The following is an 8,430-nucleotide window of genomic DNA, read 5'->3' on the forward strand; positions in this document are numbered from 1 at the left end:
TTCAAAAGTGATCTTTTCCAGTTGTAAAGTCCACATGATAAACATTTACCCTAACAGAAAGTGACTCAAACATTGAAGAGCACCCTGAATTCTAACCACTATATCATGAACCTTGATATGATTTTTATTTCATATATCATTCTTTCAATAAATAAAAGTGGTCCTTGAAACTANGTGATAAGGAAATCAGAAATAAAGTTATATAATACTGTATGAACACACTCAAGTTCTTNATGTATAAAATAAAGGTTCATCAAATATAGTTACCCATATGGACTATAGTGACTAATAAATAGCCATAATTCCTTGACATGTGGTCAACAGGGATTTCTGAACCACCATAGCTTGTTAATAAGCATCCTCGTGTCTCTAAATAATTCAACATAGAATTTTGCTTCTCATTACAATTAAACACTTACATAACAAAGCATCCAGAAGTGAGACTGGCTTGGGTTGCTTACCCTCAAAATTTTGTTTTAATTAGCTAATGGAGAAGCCCAGATTTGCCTATGGTTATGTTTTGTCTAAAAAGTACCTCAACAAACTAGAANACTTAAAGATATTCTGAATTAGAGTTAGAGTTGCCNTTGGTTTGAACATATAACTTAGGTATCTTATACCAACTCTAAGGCCTTAGATAACTGGTGACTGATATCCCATATGGAAGGTATCCCCCTTGCTTCCATGGTGACTTAGAATCTAAAACTCATTGTAGAAAATTAATCCAACTCAAATTATTTCAATCTTTAAGTCTAGAAAATTCCAAGAATACCAATTCAGAGACTCTTTGGAAGATAGACTTTATACTGAAAACTAAAAAATGAAAACACCCAGAAAGAGTTTATGCTACTTTTAAAATAACTATGCAACTTTTATTTAAATGTGGCTTCTATTTTATTTTGGAGTCTATTTTAGCCACCAAGCAAGCTGTAATGCACCCCTAGACACCTTTCTCATTAAAGGAGGCTTGTGCAGAACCTGATCACTGTAACTGAGGCTGTAGCATACTATTTGCCCCACCCAGGGAATACTGAGGTCAACCCAAGCAGCTGAAGATACGAGAGAGTCAAACCACCATGACCGATGCTGCTTTGAAAGCTAAGGGTGTACGAGTTCTGCCATGTGCACAGCTGAGTATTCTGAAGCCTATAGAGGGGAGAGAGGGGACACTGGGTAAAGCTATGCTTTAGAATCACTGCGAGTATTCAAAGATTACNTTCACCTTTTCTCTATGAGATTCCCAAGAACTCCTAGAAGTCAAAATCACTTTTAAACAGAAAACAGTAGCTGATCCCAGACAAGCATCTAGGAGCCCACATTCTGAACAGATGGTAGACTAACACCAGTTCTTAGATTATATGCTTCTAAAAGAAAGTCTATGATAATTTATATGTATACCCCTGTGTATTTTCCCCATCAGAATACATGTATGCCTACCCCTTCAAATATTGACTCTAACAATTTAAGTTTTAAAATAGTTTAATTCACAGAGAGACTTCAATCATTATGAGTTCAAAATTTATTGTTATCTGAGCCACTTCTTTTCTTCTTATACGTAAGGCTGGTTTTAAAGAGCACTGCCCGAAATTTACAAAAAGGAAAAGTTGAAAATGTTAACTTTTAAATGGCAAGCGAGCATTACTTTTGGGCTGTTAGTTTAAATACTAACTCTTGGACCAGGGAGATGGTGCAGTTGCTAAAGCAAGCATAAAGAACTGAATTAAGATTCCTATGCCCCACATAAAAAGCCACAATGGCATTTGCCAGTATCCCAGTGCTGGGGAAGCAGAGATAAGATGATCCCTGAAGCTAGCTGGCCAATTATTCTTGCCAAATCTGTGAGCTCCAGGTTCAATGAACGAATCTGTTTCAAAAAAAAATATATGGAGCAGAGGACTAGAAGAAAGCATTGACCTCTGGCCTCTATGTCCACTTGTGTGTACACACACACCCCAGAAAACAGGTATGCACATATAAACCACACCTAAATAAATAAACTAAGTTTCAGGGTAAAAGTTGTCACGAGAATGTTTCCAGAGATTCCATTCTTTTCCCACTCAAAACATTCTAGAAAAAAATTATCAGAGAGTCTCTGAAATATAGATAACAAGAGATAGTTTTGCTCTGTGATCTACTTTAAAGATTTCCAGTGTTAATTTTTAAAGGAGGGGTGGAGAGTGGAACTCTCATATACCATCTGAACCACAAGTCCTCAGAACAGACAAGCCTGAGTAGCAAGCCACACCAAAGAAGACTCTTGGTAATGATAGCTTTTCGAGACAATATGACCTAGAAAGGTAGAAAAGACAGAAGGAATTAGGGAAAGCATTTTCTAACAAGGAATTTGGAGTGATGAATAATAAGAAGATTCCCTGAAAGTCATGGTGTAGAAGAGAAGTACTCATGTCTGAGAAGTTGCCAGCCATTCATTGTGAAGGAGGATAATGTCGTCATCATGCTCCCCTGAGGAGAAGCATGGAATATTTCACAGACTTTTCTGGTCAAACATTAACCCTATCCCATGCTGATCATTGTATGAGTTACTTGATTATATTGTTTTTATTGTTGTACAGTGGCAAAACTAGACTAAATATTGCCTTAAAATTCTTTTCTGTGTTTCTAGATAATGCTTAACATTTATTTTATTTTAAATAGTATATCAAATAAAGCCTTGGGATGTTGGTGGGGCTGTGCCCATGTTCAGGAATGTAGAAACCTTGCATAGATAGCACAATGGCTTGATTTAGAAGAGTATTACCCTCAGAGAAAACAAGTTATTTGTATACGATATGCTAACTATACATGGAAATGGAATGACAGGTGTTTTGAAAACTGAGATGTAAAAGAATGGAACTCAAAAATGAAGAAAATATCTAATAAAAAAGAGGAAATGTTTGCCAAAAGGAAAAAAAAGAATGGAACTCAGAGAAAATTATAGTCAGTTGGAACAACAACAAAAAAAGAATGAAGATTACAGAACTCAGTCTAATTGGTTGGCTTGGGAAGAATCGATCAACTGTAGATTTTCTTCACCACAGTGGAGAAAACAATAATTAGTGCATCTTGTAAACTTAAGTTTTGTTCCCTAAAAGAGGAATTATCAGACCTTAAACTGCACAACAAAGCCTACTACTTATCTTGTCAAGTTACTGCTTATGTGACTGTCCAACACAAACCCTTTGGTCCTCTGTCCACACTCTCTGTCTATCCCTCTGCTGGTGATTCTGAATTTGTCAATAGATGTCCATTCTAATTGTCCCAACATTTTTCATATATATTTTAAAAAGAGAGGAATCCCAGTTTTGACACCTTCTGGCTTCTTGTTCTTCTTACAAGATTCCACCAGCTATAAAATTCTTTGAGAGCTTATGGCATTACAGTTCTGATTGCTATTCAATTTCCAGTTGAAATACTAAAAGAGAGGGGGAGAAAGATAACCAACCTCCAAAGAAGTAATATAAAATTGCTGTCTAAAACAAAAAGGCAATTGAATGATCAGGAAGAGACATTAGATATGGAGATAATTGGAAGATTTAGAAAGTTGCAGTCAAGAAAAATTATATACACAGTCACAGTTGCCCCTGGAAGCAATATATTCATTCACTGCCTGAGTCAGTACGAACAGGTAAACCTAGGCTATCTCATTTTAAGGTGTTAATGTCTCCAGGATTTGATGACAACAGTACAGAGCACCTAGTCTTCCATACTGGCATAGGAAGTAATCATAGAAATGGAAAAAAGGCAGTTTCAATTCAGTTTGGTAAATGCTACTTTATCTCCTTTTTTGTGGTCAAAAGAAGACACTGTCAAGCAAAGGTTATGTCAGTCAATGGAATAAAGGAAAATTAAGTGGAAAGATCTATCATTTGTAAGGAAAAGACCTAAAATAATTTTTTTTAATTCCCATAGATTCTTCATCTTGACCAAGAAATGTTAGAGTGCAAAATTTTATTAGTGCTATAGCTAACTCTAAAAGATTTTAATTGATTTGTTCTCCTGGTCCCAGAAGGATCATTTTCCAAAGATATAAAAAATTAAGAGGCTTGGAGTGTATCTCTGTGATATCCTGAAATCATAAGACTTTGACTTTGGTCCCAACATCATAAAAAGAAAATTGAGATGATAAAAAACAATTATTTCCTTGTGCTGGCTTCTCCCTGCTAGAACCATTGTTCATGGTTTTAGCCAGTGGTTCCTTGAGCATTCATGTGTCCTTGATATTTGAGTCTTTGGGTACATACTGAGATGGATTAAGTAGCATGTATNTATTCAGGCATGTTCTTGATTCTATTTAACACGTGTCATTGGACAGAATAGTTCTTCATCTGTTCCTCCACACACATGGACTAACCTAGGCAAGAACTTTCCAATGGCCACTCCTCAATGTTTTACAATAGGACAACTTCATAAGGCCATGGGATAATCAGTTCAAATTCTAATCATAGAAACAGAAAGTGATTACATAATTTGCATGACCCAGGGCAACAAGAAAATGCAAGATCCTCATTTAAAATTTATTAGTAAATTCAAGGCAACAGCAGTAAAGAAATAAACCAACTGTGGGGTCCTTATTGGCACAAAACCCTTGGAACTGAACAGAGATTGTATCCCCATGAACCCAGTTCTTGATAGACATTTCTCTAAGAATTGTGCTCAGTTTTGACACAGAGGAACTTAATGGATTTATTATAATATGAAAGATCTGTCTATGGGCTTTGAGTATCATGTGAAAGATATCCAAATAATGCAACACAATAAAATGAAAGGCATCCTCATTTTCTGCATGAACACCCTTCTTTATGGCTTCATTTCTTACTGCTCTTACTGAGATTTCTTTCTTTCTTTCTTTGGTTTCAGATTCACCCAAGAACCTAACAGAAGCATTTGTTATATAAATAGGAAAAAGAACCACCTGTGGAATATACGTTGTGAGGATTTAAAACATCTTCCATAGTTGAAAGCCAAGTGGATCTCTTCTCTGCACTTTGGTTACCAGATAATCACAGTGCACTTACTCTGATACACAGTATCCCAAAAGAAGACTCGGGATTTTTCTAGCAANGTCACGGAAAATGGCTCTTAAAAAATGAGTTTTCTCTGTGAAATTTGGAGGATCATGAAGAACGATCAACTGTCTTCTAATTTGGAACTACCATTACTTTGTACCATTTGAAATATATATGTATATATAATATTTTGAAATATTATATATTCTCTTCAAGAAATGAACAGTACCACAATGTGAGGTGGCTGGTGTATCCCATTCAGTTTTGGATGTTTGGTAGGTTTTGTTTTGTTTGCCATTCCTTTTTCTCTCGGTAAGGAAGATACATGCCCATGTGAGAATCCAACATGGCACTCTCCCTGGAAGGCCAGCTGCAAGCCGACTCCTGGAAGCTGAGGCATCCTAACAGTACTGAGTCAAGAGCTTCTCCCTGTTTCTACCTGGTGACCCAAGGAAGCTCCTTGTCTTGATTTATTGCTTTCTATCCTGTGCAATATTAGCATGCAAGCTTGGCTTACATAACCATACTTTATATTCGATTGATATATAATAACCGTTCTAACCTCTTCCAGGAAAATATTTTTAGAACTACTAGCTTTTCCACAGATAAGCAAATGGGGATTCTTAAGGGAGCTGCTCCACTGTGCTATTAAGACTCTGGCAGGATGGTAGGATGTAGATCCCTATATTAATAAGTCCTGTAAATACAGTGTCTTAGGGCTTTGTATAGCTGTCCTAGACTACAGAAGTGTCCTCTGATTAAATCCAAAGTCTGCCATTGTTAACTCCATAGTGCTGTAGCGACATGTTTTATCATGGCGCCTCTTTCTATGTTTGCTTTGCTTTTTCCTAGAGTGTTCATCTCTCCTCTGATGAGATAGGAAAGCTATGGAAGCAATTAGGTTTCCTAATGATCTATGTGACCAAGTGTTGGACAGCCCTATTAAAGTGGTAAATAACTTCTTTCTTAACCCACTCGTCCTCTTTGTCTGCCATTTAGTTTTATAGACTCTCTTTTAACCAAACCGAGAGATCACNAGACTACGGAGGCTATTATTTCCAACAATAATATTTTTGAAACTTAGAAACTCATTAATATGATTGTAGTAAAATATCCAATTACAATTTCTGGGATTCCATGTGGGTCACTCTGATAATATATATGGGGCTCACACACACACACACACACACACACACACACACACACACACACACCAATGAGAGGTAAAAAACAACAAAAACCTAAAATACATTATCCCTGTCTTTTTCGAGTTACTGAGCTGAGAGGTAAACACCTACTTAAGGTCTAGTTTTCCTGGGGAAAATTTTAATGGGATTTTACACTCCAATGTCATCTCACAACTGCAGTTTTTTTTTTCTTCCCAAATTATTCTCTGGCATCTGTGNTTTTAGAGCCTCTTAGAGCACTGTAGTCCCTGAGTCTGTACTTTTTAGGATCAAACCTCAAGTAAAACTCAAGATCCCTTCTTATTATACCCATAAATCCTGAAGTTTAATTGAATGTGTGAAGTTCTAACCAAAAAAAANTTTTTTTTCTGTATTGTGAAGGCCTGTAAAATGAATGCATCTAGAGATAGAAATAGAATCCCTACTGTAAAATTGAGACTTCCAAATGCTTTGGTGGATATTTGCTAAAAGATAAAATCTGTACCAGTGTCCATGTGTGGTGGCAAGTGATAGCTAGGCATCACTTGAGATCCCAGCACTTGAGGAGGTAGGAAGACTGCAAGTTCAAAGTCAGCCTGGGATACAAAGCAAGACCCCTGCCCCAAAACAAAGAAAACCATTTGGGACAGCACTCATTTCTTATTTGCACAGCACTGATTCAAGGGCCAAGCAATATGCTGGTAAAAACAACCTTTCATATGTCAACTTCAGATTAAAATTAAAACCATGAACCCTCAGAATTATACACTTGAGGAAAAATTAAAATAGAATTTTAATTTTTAATTTAATTTTAATTTTAATTGCCACAGAATTTAGTAGAACCTTTAGTATACCCAAAGATGGTATCTCATCAAGGAAGACTAGAACAAGAGAGCCTGATTCAAAATAAAAACAAGTAAGTAAATCAGGATTCCAGCATGGTGGGGCATCATTGTGATCAATAGGGGATCATGTGAAATGAGAGCCTACAGAAATTTACTTCTAGGTGAATTTACCATAACCACATTGCCATATCTTCAGTTTTTGGGGAAATGCAGAAATCTAGAGCTTTGCATAAAAGTCCCTAACAGTCCTAATAAATAAGCCAAGTTCATTAAAATGGCTGCAAATGTTATTATTGAGTCTTGTTCTCTGAAGGGTGGACTTGGTTATGACATTTGTGTCTCCTGGAGTCTTCTGACTTTGATCCCAGATGAAAGTCCAATGAGAAGAGAAGAAACCAGGCTCTTCTTCTTCTTCTTTTTTTTGGGGGGGGGGGATTTTTTTATTAGATATTTTCTTCATTTACATTTCAAATGCTATCCCCAAAACCCCCTATCCCCTCCCCCCACCCTGCTCCCCAACCCACCCACTCCTGCTTCCTGGCCCTGGCATTCCCCTGTACTGGGGCATCTGATCTTCACAAGACCAAGGGCCTCTCCTACCATTGATGGCAGACTAGGCCATCTTCTTCTACATATGCAACTAGAGACATAGCTCTGAGGGGCACTGATTAGTTCAAATTGTTGTTCCTCCTATATGCTGACAGACCCCTTTAGCTCCTTGGGTACTTTCTCTAGCTCCTTCATTAGGGGTCCTGTGTTCCATCCAATAGATGACTATGAGCATCCACTTCTGTATTTGCCAGAGATTGACATAGCCTCACAGGAGAGAGCTATGTTAGGGACCTGTCAGCAAAATCTTGCTGGCATATGCAAGTGTCTGGGTTTAGTGGTTGTATATGGGATGGATCCCCAGGTGGGGCAGTCTCTGGATGGTCTTTCCTTCTGTCTCAGCACCAAACTTTGTCTCTGTAACTCCTTCCATGGGTATTTTGTTCCCCATTCTAAGAAGAAATGAAGTATCCACACTTTGGTCTTCCTTCTTCTTGAGTTTCATGTGTTTTGCAAATTGTATCTTGGATATTCTAAGTTTCTGAGCTAATATCCACTTATCAGTGAGTGAATATCATGTGTTCATGATTGGGTTACCTCACACAGGATGATATCCTCCAGATGCATCCATTTGCCTAAGAATTTCATGAATTCATTGTTTTGGTTCTTCTGTGGTGCGAAACCTTACTTTGGAAGACAATTCTGCTAACACACAGTATGTGAGGGTCATGTTTTTCTGCTCTGGAACCAGAAGCTATAACTCAATGTAAGAGCTAGCCTAAAGGGCTACATATGTTAGCTCACCCGCATCCATGACTTTATGCAGTAGTATCCTCTGAAGAAACCTAGAGAAAAAAAAAAAAA

General features: G+C 37.3%; 1 long non-coding RNA gene across 1 annotated transcript in view; it reads left to right on the top strand.

Annotated features, from left to right (window-relative positions):
- The window catches only part of LOC115031341, a 6,872-nt gene extending 896 nt beyond the window's left edge, over positions 1–5,976 (top strand). Inside the window, exon 2 of the long non-coding RNA XR_003836978.1 lies at positions 4,858–5,976. This is a non-coding gene — a long non-coding RNA (uncharacterized LOC115031341). The remainder of the gene's footprint in view (positions 1–4,857) is intronic.
- Positions 5,977–8,430: the final 2,454 nt, after the last annotated feature.

Source organism: Mus caroli, chromosome 6, assembly GCF_900094665.2.
Source record: "Mus caroli chromosome 6, CAROLI_EIJ_v1.1, whole genome shotgun sequence".
In the NCBI taxonomy this organism is placed as follows: domain Eukaryota; kingdom Metazoa; phylum Chordata; class Mammalia; order Rodentia; family Muridae; genus Mus; species Mus caroli.